Here is a 15,640-nt window from a genome sequence, read left to right as displayed (position 1 = left end):
CGATCCCATCCCAGTGATCCCATTGATCTCATGGATCCCATTGATACCATTCCATCCCATCCCATCCTTTTGGAGCTCCCCAAAAATCTTGTCCTGTTGGGGCTCCCCAAAAATCCCATCCTTTAGGGAGGGGGGGACTGGGATGGACTGGGGGATAACTGGGGGCACTGGGGAGCACTGAGATAGACTAGGATGGACTGGGGGAACTGGTACTGGGGGCACTGGGGACACCCCAGCGACCCCGGGGTCATCTCCTGCTCTCCCCACAGCAAATTGGTGGCATTGGTGATAGCCAGGTGGGTACCAGTAGAGCCCAGCGTGTTGCAAGGCATCCCAGTATGGCCCAGGGTATCCCAGTATAGTCCAGGACATCCCAGTACAGCCCCCCAAATCCCCAAATACCCCAACCCCCAAATCCCCAACTCCCCCAAATCCCCATTGCTCTGCCCCTGCAGTCTGGGGTCACGGGAGGCATCGGGTCTGCATTATGGTGAGATTGGGGATACTGGGATGGACTGGGAGGGACTGGAATGGAAATGGGGGAAACTGGGATGGACTGGGATTGACTGGGGGGAACTGGGGGATACTAGGGGAGACTAGGGGCACTGGGGGCCAGTTGGGCCTCCCTGCCTGGCTGCGTTGGTGACCCCACAGTGACCCCGGTGCCCTCTGCCCCCTCTCTGCAGAAACCCAAAGGCTTCCGAGTGCAGAGGGCTGAGGTGGGTACCTGGAGCTGTGCTGGGGATGGCACTGGGGGCATCCCAGTATGGACCAGTATAGACCAGTGTGCACCTAAGTGCACCCCAGTATAGACCAGTGCTGGGCTTAGAGTGTTCTCTGTGCGGGGGATGGCATTGAGGGCATCCCAGTGCCCCCCAGTATCCCCAGTCCCCCACAGTCTCTCCCAGTCCCCCAGTTTGGGATGGTCCTGGGGGGGTTTGGATGTCCCTGGAGGGATCTGGAGACACACTGGGGTCACACTCAGCTCCTGTCCCATTCGGGCCATCAGGATTTGATCATCCCTGGAGAGCCACCCTGGGAGCCTGGGAATGGCCCTGGAACGATCGATAATAGATAATGGATAATCAATAATCAATGATCGATAATCAATAATCCCTTCAGCAAATCAACTCTGTGTGTTCATGGGTGCTTTTCTCAGATTGATGGGTGTGCGCTCATGCCCCTGTCCCTGTCCCCTGACACTGTGTCTGTCCCCCCTCACCCAGCCCTGGGGGTCTCTGGTTTCTCCCCCACCCTGAGCAGAGCCACTCTGGGGGCTCCCAAGGCTCCCTCTGCCTTCCTGGGCAGGGCAGGCTGGGACAGTGTTCACAGTGCCTCCATCATCTTCATCTTCTTCATCATCATCATCACATATCCCAGCACCCGCATTATGGTAACATTCATCACCATCTTCCTCCTCATCCAACACCACTGACCATCATCATGAGACTGCTCACACCATGATCATCATCATCACCATCTTCTTCATCATCACCTTCATCTTCATCACCCACACCTGTGACTGAATGAGGGATGTGACACCTGTGACACCCAGCCTGAATGAGGGATGTGGAACTCCAGGCAGCTCTCCAAAATGCAGTTTATCGTATACCAAATGCAGTTTATTGGATACAAAATGTAGTTTATTGTATCCAAAATGCAGTTTATTCCATCCAAGGTGTCACAGCAGTCCAGGGGTGGGTGACAGAGCTGTGCCCACAGCTTTCAGCTCCAGCTGCAGGCAGGCCTGGAGACCCTTTGGTTTTGCATATATTATATACTTTTATTATATATCTTATTATATGCTTTGTTATTTATTTTTAATTTTGTTTTATAATACTTTGATTTATTTTATTTTTATACTTTATATATATAAACTTATATATATATACTTATATATATATAAATATACTTATTTAAAGTTTTATTTATTTTAATATAATCTTATTATTTTGTTTATTTTATTTTAATATATTTATTATATATTAATTCTTATGTATTTCATAATATAGTTTTATTATATGTTTATTATATATATATACTTTTATTATATTATATACTTTTCTTTGATGAGTATCTTCATACAGTAGAACCAATCTATACCTTAACTTTTATCTATAGCCTATCATAACTACTATCATTACCATATTCATGTAACTATTCTCCAATCACTAAAAGTCAGTACATTACAGTTTAAGCGAGAAGTTGTTTTTCAGGTTTCTTGCAGTGCAAAATTCTGAGAACTTTTTTCTACTTGTAACTTTGCTGACTTGTTTGCCTGTGCTGTCTTCCTGCTTGGTAAAAACATGTTGTTTGGGGTGGGTTTATTCTTTGCTGTAAGGCCTAAAAATCCCTTCTAACTAACATAGCCTTTGCCTTCTTGGTTAGCCAGTGAGACTGGCTCAGCAATTCTTTTCTTCTATATCAAAACTTGCTTCCATCTCTATTCCTTCATCAGACTCTGCATTTAAAAAAATCTTTCTGCCATGCTTACATATCTGTGAGAGTTTCTAGTCAAACTTGTTGTATTCATATTGTTATTATCATATTTCTAGAGTCCCATACCTTCTCTGGCTGGTTTTCTCACACGCAGCTCTTCACAGCAGAGTTGATGTTGCTTCTCAGTCAGGACTCCTCCAAGGCACTCTCTGACTGCCCCACCCGCTTTTATCCCAGCTACCTCCACGGGCTACAGCTGCCGCCCAATTAAGGACATCACAGCTGCAGCCCATTTACAATAACTAGAATTGGGGTAGGGTCACTTATACAATACAGTGATCTTTTACTGCAGTACATACATTTACTCAGGCTCCTACACAAACTTTCATCCTTCCCATGGTCACTGTGGTGACCATCCTTCACATGGTCACCATGGTCACTGTCAGAGGCTGGATGAGATCAATGTCCTGAGACATCGTGAGATGAGCTGTCAATCAGTCACACAGTGGGGACAGTGCTAACCCAGCCCTGATTGCCCAAGCGATCAGAAATCCCACCTGGGTGGAGACCCACAAGGGCCCAGGGGCTTAAAAACACGGAGCACAAGGTGAGCCCCTGGTATGGTCTCTGTCTTCTCCTGGGATTTGTGTCACACCATCACTGGAACCCTAGGAACTGATAGTCGTATGCGTGTCTTTTTATAGAGCTTCTGTCTTTCTGTCTCTCTCTCCTTCTTCTCCTTCTAATGGTCTTTATACGCAACATTTTTGGGTACTGAGACAGAGTAGAGATCCATTCTGAATTAGGTGAAGTGTCTAGGAGAGGTGAAAAGTCTGTGAGGCCAAAGATGAAGGAAAAGTCGGATGCCAGAGACAGCAAGACGACAGAGAAAGAAAAACAGAAATGACCACAAGGTCAATTTGCCCCCGACCTAGGAATTCCTTTGATAAAGAAGAACTGGCAATAAATGTTACGCGGAATGAATATGTATGAACCTATTGTGAAACTGTATGCATATGCATTTGGAAGGGGGATAAAAGGAGACCTGAGGTCTTCAGGGGTACGCATGCCTTTTGGGGAGGCTTGCGTCCGGCGCGCGTCGTAATAAAGGCATACCGGGCTGTATAACTTTTATAAATTGTGAGGTTTCTTCTTTTCTCTGCAAAACATTTTGGCGAGCCAGCCAGGAGTTCTTTGTCCCTGCAGGGGCAGGGGGGATAGACGGACCTCCAAGGCGTGCCCTAGGATTTCTTTTCCTGGTGGGGCTCCACTCGTCTTTCTTGCCACCTGCGGAGACAGAGAACAACCTGCTGGCCTGTGGAGGAAGATGAGGTATGTACTGAGGGGCCCATGGGGGAGGGAAAGGAGAGCAAGGGAGTAAACCACCCAGAGACGTCTGGGTTCAGCTGATGGAGCAGCTGTATCAGAGACGGGGTTCATCATTCTGATAGAGTGGAACCGATAGTGACCCTGGGGGTGGGTCGGGTGAACCCATGTATGTTTGTATTTAGGGTTCATTGTTCTGATAGAGCAGAAGCAGAACTGCTGAGCCCGTGTGTGTTTTGTTTGTGTGTGTGTGTGATGTCCGGACAATGTGTTGCTGTATGGTTAATGCATTGTGTGGTCAGTGCACTGTGCTTGTAATCGTGTAAGTGTCTAAGTGTATGGTATATAAAAGAGAGTAAATCTACAGTGCCCTACAGTGCGGGGGGGGGGGTGAATACTACCCGTGTTTGAAGCAGCCAAGTGAGCCCTGGGGTGCCAGCTCAAGCAGGCTGTGGGGGCAGGGAGAGAAGTGCCCTGCAGAGAAGCGAGTGGAGGAACGACAGTGATGGTATTTATTGTGTTTAAATGTAGTGATTTGTGTAAATTTGGTGCATTTTGACCATGAGTATGAGCTCAGAGAGTTCCTTTGCCCTGGATGTTTGGACTTGATCTGTAGACTGTGTGCTGTTATTTTGATTGTGTCCAAGAAAAAATGATGTGAGTAAATGTTGAATTATGGTATGCTGTGTGTGTTGAGAAAAGTGAGCATTTTGAGAGATCTGCCCTTTCCCAGCGATTTGTGTGGTGATTTTCTTCCATTGCATTGTGGTAATTTGATTCTCAGATTGTAGAGTGGTGTTTGTGGAGATTTTAAGATTTTGTTTGCAAGAAGAGTAGCCTTTTACACAGAAGAACTATAGTATGGTGATTTATGCTTAACTACAATAAAGCGAATTAAAGGAATTCCAAGAATTCTCCCCCTCACAGCAATTCAAGCCTTGGCTCTAGTGAATTTGAGATAAAAGGATGGGGGGCGGGGTGCACATGTGTGTCTGTGTCTGTCGGCATATCAGAGTTTCAGCTGTGACAAGTACAGCCTTTTTTTGCAAGGCAGTAAAACAAGTGTAAGTTGACACAGTGCTTAATTTTGTAAAACAGAGTTTAGATAGAAGAGATGAATTAGTTAATGAGACTTCAGCTGGTACCATAGCAAGTCTGGACTAAGAATAGTCTGCTGTAGGGATTTAAAATTCTTTGTAACAAACAGAAGAGCCTGCCTTTGTGGGCGATTTTGGGGAGCCTTTGGTGCATCAAGAGGCTTGCATGCTGCATGAGGTGACAATGGCTGTCCCCTGGGCACAGGGACAGCTCTGGCTGCCCTGTCTCCCCAGGGAACACGGGAATGGCCTGTGGGCAAAAGCTGTATGCGCAGGTATTATTGCAGTGCGGTGTTTGTGAGAAACGCTAGTTCTAATAAGCGTCAGGGCACATGCCCTGAGTGTAAATTAGAGGTTTCTGATCAAGCAGATTCAGAACCTAAGGTCTTAGATCTTGTGTGTGGGAATCACATCTGATACCTGCCACCTGGAGCTCTGTGTGTGTAGGAGGAAAACTGAGAAACTACTGTGAAGGTCTGTGAAAAGAGGTTTGAGTGGAAGTGAGATAGGGCAAGGAGAAATAAATAATGAGAACTGACCAGAGCAAACAGCTTCCTAAATTAGCCCCTTTTGGGAGGGGCTCACTGGGAGAAGGCTGCCAGTAGGAGCAGCTCAGAAAATAAAAAGATTTATAACACTTCATTGCAGTTAGTACTGTTTTAAAATAGGAAGATAAATGGGATGCGGTTTTTGTATGCTGAAATGTCTTTTTGTTTTGAGAAATCACCCAGAATGGCAAAGAGACTGTGAGATCAGACCGCCCTCTGGTCTTGGCCCTTGAAAAGGAGAACAAGGCAAAGAGAAAGCAAATCAAATGTTTTGTTCAGCATACAGCATAAGATAGCAATGTATGAAGTCAAACAAAGATTATCATGCTGAAATGCAAAGCAATCACAGTTTGCAAAATGAATACATATGATTTGTTAAGGTCCGAAGGTAAGGGAGGGAGGATAAAGATGACCTCCCCAAAAGGGAAGAATTTTAATTGATACAAGGGCCATATATTCAGTTTTAAATAAAGCTTTAGTACCTGTGGAGAATGTTGATGTTGTAGTGTGGGGAACGACTGAACAACTGGCCAGTCTGAGAAGGCATACTTTTGCAAATCTTTAAAGTAACATATGTACTATGTATATTTACAATTTGCTCAATTTGCTAAACATTCTCAAATGAGAAAGGTTACTCTGGAGGCAAATGATATGAAGATGTTAGGCTTAACATTACAGACACTGAAATTAAGAAAGGCACTGGTAAGGAGATATTAGAATAAGTAAATAATGTTTTCAAGGGTATGGGCCTCTGCCGTACCAGGGAGAGTGAAAGATGCCCCCCCATGGTAATCAAGCTTAAGGAAAAACACAACCAGTGAGAACTGAGTAGTACCCTCAAAAGGAAGATAAGGAAGGAATCAGCCCAATAACTGATAGTACTGGATTAAGGGCTGTTAATAAGATGACACAGAATTTATACCCTGTGGTAGCAAATCCATAGATTTACCAACTTGTTTCGCACCTCAGCTAACCGGGTTCATTGTTTTAGGCCTAAGAGATGCCTTCTTTTGCCTCCCTATCCACGAAGCCAGCCAGAAAATTTTTGCATTCAAACACTGCTCACATAGTCCATGTGCCTGAAGGCTTCAAAATTCCCCACTCCGATTGGAGAACAGCTTGCAAAGACTCAGAGTCCCGGGAAGCTCCACAAGAGGAAAGGAGGCTGTTGCAGTACGTGGATGATCTTCTAGTAGCCACTCAGACAAGGGAAGCAAGAGAAGCCTGGACGATAAGCCTTTTGAATTTCCTAGGATTCCAAGGATGCAGAGTCTCAATGAAAAAGGCACAGGTAATGAAACAGAAGGTAATCTACCTGGGGTAAGAAGTGAGTACTGAGCAGCAGACTTTAAGGCAGGGAAGCCATATGCCAAACCCTGAAACCCCAGACAACAAAGGAACTCTGAACCTTCTTAGGCATGGCAGGGTGATGCCAGCTGTGAGGTTATAATAATGGACTGTTTGCCAGACCCCTCTATGCTCTTATTGCCAATGGAAACAGAGATCTCCAGTGGACAAAAGACGCCACACGGGCTCTTTTACCAGCTAAAGAGTGCCCTCTTGTTGGCTCCAGCTCTGAAACTTCCAGATGTAAGTAAACCATTCTTTCTATTTTTCCACACAAGGAATTGCCCTGGGAATATTGGCCTAGGACTTGGGGCCATGCTGAAAGGGTAGTTGCTTACTTCTCTAAGCAACTAGATGCAACAGCCAAGGGCTGGCCAGGTTGCCTCAGAGCTGTAGCAGCAGTTGTGCTGAATATTCAAGAGGCATGCTAGTGTCCCACACAGTGCCCGCAGTACTGGAAGTAAAGGGTGGCCACTGGCTCTCACCGCAGAGGTTTCTCTACCAGGCCATCATGGTAGAGCAAGATGATGTAGAGATAGTGGTGACTAATATTGTCAACCCAGCTTCCTTTCTCAGCGGAAATCAAGGAGAAGCAGTACACCACGACTGCCTAGAGACCATTGAAGCTACCTACTCCAGCCGCCCAGACTTAAAGGACACTCCTCAGGACAATGCAGAGACCTGGTTCACTGATGGGGGCATCTACGTTGCCAATGGGAAGCGACATGCTGGGTATGCAGTGACCACCTACAGAGAGGTAATCGAGTCTGGACCTTTACCAACAAGGACCTCTGCGCAGAAGGCTGAGATAATTGCCCTGACCCGTGCCCTGGAAAGGGCAAAAGGGAGGAGAATAACCATCTACACAGACTCGAGGTATGCATTTGGAGTCATACATGCACATGGAGCCATCTGGAAGGAGAGGGGACTGCTGACCTAACAGGGAAAGAAGAGACAATCCAGCTGTTGAAAGCAGTTCAGCTACCTGAAAAAGCCTATTAAGGCACACCAGAGAGTGAGCTTAAAATTGGAGGAAAGAAATGAGCTGGTGGATGGAGAGGCAAAGAAAGCAGCAAAGGGTGAGATACAGATTTTCCTCAAAGGTAAGCCATAATACAATAATACTAATCAAAAGAGACATACAACTGCAAGGGGTGGGCTACCATGGAAAGAGAGCTAGTAATCCCTTCCCATTTTCGTGGTTACTAGTGAAGGAAGAGCACTAGAAAACACACTGGGGCCTAACTACTTAAAAGCTTTCTATAGAGTGTGGCTCCTTTCTCAAAATAACCAAGGCTGCCAGTGATACAAAGTGCATTGAAATGAAGTGTTGACTTTGAAGCAGTAATTTCCACAGGCTTTCTAGAACACACATCTGATTGAAACAATCGTTGTATCGTTGTCAGGAATTTATATGTCACTATCACTCAGGTAAGCCAACAATGTGATCCTTGCCTCCAGGCTAACCCCAAAATACCCCCAGCCGAAACTCGGTCAGACTGGGAGAGGCCATGAGCCTGTACAGCAGTGGCAAATTAACTTTTCAGAACTCCCAAGGAATGGGGGGTATCAGTATTTACTGGTATTAATAGATACATTTTCAGGGTGGCCAGAAACATTCCCCACCAGAACTGTCAGAGCTCAAGAAGTGACCAGATTAGTTTTAACAAGAAATAATACCACACTTTAGAGTTCCAGCCATGATGTCCTCAGATAAAGAATCATATTTCATTTCCAAAGCAGTGCAACGGATTAGTAGCCACCTGGGCATAGATTAAGAACTTCACACTTCATATTGCCCCAATCAAGTAGCCAGGCAGAGAAAATGAATCATTTGGTCAAGCAGCAGATTGTAAGACTGAGGCAAGAAGTTAATCTACCCTAGCCCAAGCTCTTCCACTAACACTATTGCAAATTCGAACTAAACCTTGAGCTAAAGGAATGCTGAATCCTTTTGGAATGCCTTATAGAAGACCATATAGAATACAAAGGGAATGTCCAGAATGTCCACCTACATGGTGGCATTAAGCAAACAGCGCAGAGTAATTGAGAAATATGTGGCTGGAACTCGGAGCAGGGAGTTAGATAGCCTGGGGTTGATGTATATGTTAAGTCTCTTACAGAGAAGACTTTGGAACCACAGTGGGAGAGACCATTGCAAGTACCTCTCACCACCTTCACTGCAATCAAAATCAAGGAGCAGAATGCCTGGATCCATCACTCTCGGGTGAAGAAGGCCCAGAAGCCCCTTCAGGAGTGACACCAGGAGACAATGAACTGAGACTAAAACTTACTCGGGCAAAATGAGTATATTGCGGTCGGGAGTAGTTCATACTTTAGATTACAGAATCGTTTTGTATGTAATTATAACTGAAGTTTTAGAACTAGCGAGTACCTCTATCTAAAGCAATGCTGAATGGCCTTGGTCCCAGGCGTTTAATCAGCATACTAGATCCCTGAGAAAACCTTCTGAGATAAAAGATTTAAACGTATCTACTGTAGTAATCCACGAGAATCAGGTATATGAGGAGCAAGAATGGCAGGAACAGGAACTGTGGACACTGAAGGAATCAGAGGAGAAGAAATCAAAGTAAAGTGCTGGGTCATCAATAGGATGGCTTATGAGAGACCAGATGTAATTAGTGTCTGAACCTCCCCTGGTGTATATGAACACCAGGAAGTCTGTGACAACCTAAGTGAATCAGACTGTTGGTGTAATTTCACCTTGATACAGCCTGTAGAAGTGACCCGCCTTTGAGCTCGAATTGCTATCACACTTTCATTTAAATTCAAAGCAGACACTGCATCTTTTACCACAGCAGGGCCTTATACATCCCATACTAGTTCAGACTCTACCCAAACTTGAACCCAAAGTGTATGAAATAGGCCCCGACGTAGTAAAGAATGCGAGTGAACAACAGCTATTATTCAACCCAGAATGGTCTCTCAAACATGTAGAGTTGATAATGCAAATTAACATCTCAAAAATCCAACCAGCCTGCCCATCCTTCCTAAAAACTTCCTTTGAGGGCTGGACAACATGGTCACAAAAACAGGCATATCTCAGGAGCAGAAGAAGAAAGGAAGGAGCCAGCTCTCCTGGTGCCTAAAACCAGGAACACCAAGAAATCAGTTTCCTTAGGTCATTTTCGAAGCTGGTTGGCTGAACACCCAGGCAAAGGCTGGTAAAGGGTGCTGAACTGCAGGTGGTGAATGAACCCAAGCAAGGAAGGTGATTTTCTTTATTTATAGCTATCCCTTTTCCTACTGAAATTTGGATCAGTGATTGTCCCAGTCTGAGGCGGTTGGATTCTGCTTAAAAGAGGTAGAGAGACCCCCTCAGAGCTCAGCAGCAGGCTGTAGGATTTTGAGCATCACTTTTGTGCTGTGTTACAAGTAGCAGAAACCTGATCCCAGTTTCTTCTGAGGCACTGCAATGAATTTAGGCTCTTCTCTCAGATTTCCCCTCCATTATTTACTTGAGGCTTGGACCTGAAATCTTTCTACCCAAATCCCATTTGTTCCAGCCAGTTTTATTCTTATCTGTTTGACAAATACTGTTATCTTCTACCCTGAACACAGTCCACAGCTTGATCTTAGCTAGGGGCAAGGTGGGTGAGGTTTTGTAGACTAGGAGAGACATTCCTGTTTGCCACACATCTGGGAAATCAGGTGATTTGGGGGAGGAAGGAGAGGTTAGATTCATTGAGGTCTCTGCATTTCAGAACAAACATCTGCTTCAAGTATGACCTAAACCTCTGTCAGATACACTTGTGAAGTGTGTCTGAATTTGCAGTGTGAGCCCAGCACATCCCTCTGGCAGGGAGGGATGGTCATGGACAGAAAGCAGTTCCTGTTCCCCATAACAAACATCTAACTGGCATATTAGGGACAAGATTAGGAGTTTTAAATGGAAATGATTCAGAAATACTGATGAATAGACTGGCCACTGCAGCAGGTATCCTAACAAAATTGAAGCAGCCTTTATAGTAATCTCTATTGGCATTAGGAACTAGCCATTGACAGATTTCAAAGTACTGCCAAAGTAAGGAAGTATGAAAAGGCCGGGGACCAAGACCACAAGTTAATAGTAGAAGCACTTAGTACAGTTCAAGATAATGTGTCTTTAGCTTTCAGTTGTATACAAGCACAGTTATGATCATATGGGAAGGGGGTGAAGGTAATTTTCCAGCTGAAATTCGGAAGATTGTGTGGGATAATGGAATTGATTTTGAAAGGAAGTTTCAATCCTGGTGGACTATGGAGAATTTCACCTATGATCCTGTTTCTAATGTGGCCACTGCCTTTGTGCTTACCATACATAGTGCCACTGTTTATGTTATCCATCCCATCGTTGCCCTAGGATTAAACCATGAAAAAACAACACTCTATCCTTCAGAACATAGAGTGTGGGCACGAAAGACGAATGAAAAGTGGCAGACAGTAAACTTAGAATCCTGCATTACTAGAGAACAGATGGGATTAATTTGTGAAAGCAATACTATTAATTCTCAGGATGTGTGTTTGGACACTGAACAGAGTATTTGTCACTTTGAAATTCATCCAGTCACTGGCCAGAAAACTGTGCTCGTATATACTGGAAAAGGGTGTATATGTCTGAGAGCTGCCTGTGCTGCTGTAAAAATTGATAGCAATGGTGTTATTCTGTCTAGTAGAAATCATTCTAATTTCTGTATTTGTAATTTTGTTAAGATTATCGGCTGTGATTTTTCATACTTGGCCCCAGTGACATCCCACCAGCTGATTAAAGCTAACTACACGATGTATCACAGACTACCACCTACTCCTATTGGGATGAACCCTACATTAGTAAAACAATTAATTAAGCACCAAGGCCTATTGTAGACCTTAAAGGAAATCCAAGAAAGTGGAAAGAAAACCTTAATTACTGTCCAACATGATACAAAGGAGATAACCAGAGTTCTACAAAGAATAAAACAAAATATGGATCATCACTGGTGGGATGTGATCTTTGGGTGGTCACCAACTGCAAATGGAATCTTTAATAAGTTGTGCCACCCAATTGTAGTTTTACTAATATTATTTGGATAAGCTTAGGATTATCTATTATGTTGTTAATTTGGGACTGGAGAATGCTACAACGAATAGCTGTACTAACCTCTTTGTCAAATGTGCATGGTGAAGCATTAAAGGACACTTATTGTCATGAGGGTTTTCATTAAGTAAAAGAATTTACTTATTAAGTAAAAGAATTTACTTATTTCCTAGGAAAGGGGGGAATGAGACAGAGTAGAGATCCATTCTGAATTAGGTGAAGTGTCTAGGAGAGGTGAAAAGTCTGTGAGGCCAAAGATGAAGGAAAAGTCAGATGCCAGAGACAGCAAGATGACAGAGAAAGAAAAACAGAAATGACCACAAGGTCAATTTGCCCCCGACCTAGGAATTCCTTTGATAAAGAAGAACTGGCGATAAATGTCACGTGGAATGAATATGTATGAACCTATTGTGAAACTGTATGCATATGCATTTGGAAGGGGGATAAAAGGAGACCTGAGGTCTTCAGGGGTACGCATGCCTTTTGGGGAGGCACGCGTTGTAATAAATGCATACCGGGCTTTACAACTTTTATAAATTGTGAGGTTTCTTCTTTTCTCCACAAAACAGTACCTCAACAGCTTATGTGGTAAAAGGTTTCCAGGTTAAATGAGCTAAGTTAATTAAATTACTGCTATGATAAGTGTTTTCTGTGTAATTGGATGTTGCATTAAATCCTCTTCCAAAGTTCCTTGGTTTTTTGTTCTTTGCCAGTAAAATTTTGTGTAATTTTGACCTCTTGAGAATATCTGGCTGGTGTTTCTCCTGTGCACCAAACTCGAGTAAAGGAGCCTTTGGTTACCTCCAGCATTTCAGTGTTCTGGGTGTTCCAGCCCTGCAGGCTCACAATGGCCTCTTCTTTCCATGAGGCCCCACAGTGTCCCACTGGCCCCTTGGTTCCATGGGCCCCAATAGTACCACCATGATCCCCTTGGTTCCACAACTTCCCACAGTGTCCCACTGGCCCCTTGGCTCCATGAGGATCTGCAGTGTCACACAGGTTTATTACATTTTTCCTTGCTGCCCCTTGTAATGAACAAAAATTCGGTTAATATTTTTTTTGTGAGAAAAAGTTACAAAAAGGCAGCCAGATCTCTGTCCCTGCCAGGGTTCTGCGTGCTTTGTCACGGGTCATTGTAGCTTATCGCCCCTTTTGTATTAGTAAAGACCCTGGCTGGGGTGAGGTAATGGCCCTTCCCCGAGGCTGTGTTCTCTTCACAGCATAGTGAAGACACCTGAGAGGGTGGGGGGGTTATGCAAAGTGACTCCAAGACCAGCATGCTTTTTGGGACCCCGAATCCAGAGGCAGAGAGAAAACCCCCAAAACAACGAGCCAAATAAGAATTGAGAGACTAAAGTGATGTCTGGACGTGAGGAGCCGAGTGCAGAACCTGCAGAGATGCTGAACAGCTTCAGAGCCCCTCTCGCCCTGAGCAGAGAGTCGTCCCGACGCCGGGACCGGACGGGACAGAGACAGGGAAAGTAAGATCTGACAGGGACACCAGGCCCTAAAGGCTCCCACGAGGACTGGATCTCCCGGCTCTGCCCCTAGTGGACAGAGCTGAGCATGTCCTCCTCCTCTGAGTCGCCCTGGGAGACATGACAGGGACTGCAGCCCTGCCGAGCCGCCCAATCCTGAGCTGATCACTTTTAATAAAGGCATTAAAAAGGAGAAGAAGTCTCCTGGCCCTGTTTATTTCACCCCTCACATCGCACTGCCCCACAAACAGTCCCAAGCCACCCGTGAGGGACCGGCCCTGCTGTCCCAGGCTGGGCTTAGGGCTTGGCCTTTCTGCCTCCCCCAGACGGCCCAGGCCTTGCACAGCATTGCAGCTCCCTGCTCAGAGCCTTTGGCTCCCTGCAATCCGGGCCTCAAGGATCTGCTCTCACCAGTCCCTGGGGAGCCTTTGGCAGTCCCTGCCCTCACTGGGGCCCAGCCATGCTCCAAGGCACTTGGAGTTTTGCTGCTGACTCCTTGAGCAGCTTCTTCAGCCTCCTCTCAGTGCCTGAGGGTCCTGGACCCAGCCCCAAATCTACCGTGGTGATCCCTAACATACAGAAAGCCCTCAGGAGCTCTTTGTCTCCCTTCAACTGTCTCCACGGCCTCAGGGCTTGTGCAGTGATTTGAGTCAGTTTGCAGTTCCCTTCAGGAGGAAGATTTCAAAGTGCACCTCATGATTTTTGGTTTCAATCAAGGGAATATATTTCTACTTTTTTGTACATTGAAGAGCTGATAGAAGCATTCCCCAGGTGATCTTGATGCTTAATGTCTCCTTAGGAGGTCTGGGCACAGAGAAGAATGAGCCCCTTGAGGGCTGACCCTGTTTGGACAAGCTGCTCCTCACCCTCAGCCTCACCCTGTCTGATATTGCCCACCTGGGACTGACATCCCAAAATATTTAAAAAATAATGTAATTTATCTTTGCTTTTAATATTTATTAATACAATATGTTTATTGTATTTATTTCTTACTTGTAATAATATTTATGTTTCATTTTTATTACCTAACTTTATATTTATATTAAAATCTGTACATACATAACAACTAATAAAATGAACGTTCATTGTTTCTAAGTATCACAATTTTCTCCATTCACTAGTTAACCTCTACTAGTTATTGATTTCTCCCTCTTTCTTCTAGTTAGCCCTATGTTCAGTTCTTCTGCCATCTTTTTAATCATCTTTTTCTCACGCAGAGTTCACGGGAGCACTCTAGGTTCCACTGCAAAAGTTGTGGGGCAAATTTGGGGCAGTTTTGAATCCGGGGAGGGAATTCAGAGAGAACGTGAGGGTCTGGAGGAAAAGTTAACCACAGAAATACAGAGCTGTTTTATTCTTATTTTCTGCTAGAAAATTAGTCTCAGAACAAGACACAGCTTTGTTTAAGGATGAAGTTGCCCAAAGCACAAGTGTGTACATATCTGAACAGAATTTAAAAAAATAAATATGCTGAATTTTGTATATCTGATCAAATCCCGTCAACAGTATTGGAAATGAAACGCAAGCTTAAATAACTTTTGAACTGCTGGGGTCTCCCCTGCACAGAAGCACAGGAGTTTATCAATATAGCCTGGCCTCAAACTTCTGTGGTTTTCTGCATACAAACTCCAGGTTTGAAATACATAGTAGGAGGTGGCTTTCAGTCCTTCCTGGAGGCAAACTCCTTCCCTGTTATTGCAAAGAAGGCATCAGAAATGCACTGACAGTGAGGAGCTTCTGCAGTGCTGTCCTGCCCTGAGTCTCCTGGCTCTTCCCATGCATGACTCTTCTGCCTGAACAAGCCCCAGTACTTCAAGCATGGCCTAATTGACAAGAGCACCTGACTGTTGGTGTTAACCAAAATGCCTTTCAGAGAAGTACCAAAACACACAGAAAGAGGTAGATGGTAGATTAATTCTTACTTAATCTCCTGCAGGAGTTTTTTGGTTTGTTTTTTGTGGTTTTTTTTTTTTATTTTTAAGAGTGGCAAGAGAGACTAGTATGGTCTTTTCAAAGTGCAAAATCTGTGAAGTCCTTGTGGATAGCATTGTGGACTAACAAAAAAGAAGCAGGAGAGCTGACCATTCCTTTCCCATGCAAATCAGTTGTCACAAACATCTAAGGAGCTAGAAAAGAGCTGTAGCCTGGTCTAAAACTATCATAAAGACTTCTGGAATATCTGGACATAAAAGTGTTTTTTTTTTTTTTCCTCAGCTTGAGGAAATGTTAATTGAATGCTGTTAGGGAGACACTTCTAGAGAAAAAAGGTTTAGTTTCTCTGCAAATGTTTCTATTCTGCACAAGACATTGTGAGGCTATTAAAAATTA

Source organism: Zonotrichia albicollis, chromosome 34, assembly GCF_047830755.1.
Source record: "Zonotrichia albicollis isolate bZonAlb1 chromosome 34, bZonAlb1.hap1, whole genome shotgun sequence".
Classification (NCBI taxonomy): Eukaryota; Metazoa; Chordata; class Aves; order Passeriformes; family Passerellidae; genus Zonotrichia; species Zonotrichia albicollis.
The sequence above is the reverse complement of the archived record's forward strand: the minus strand, read 5'-3'. Positions refer to the sequence as shown.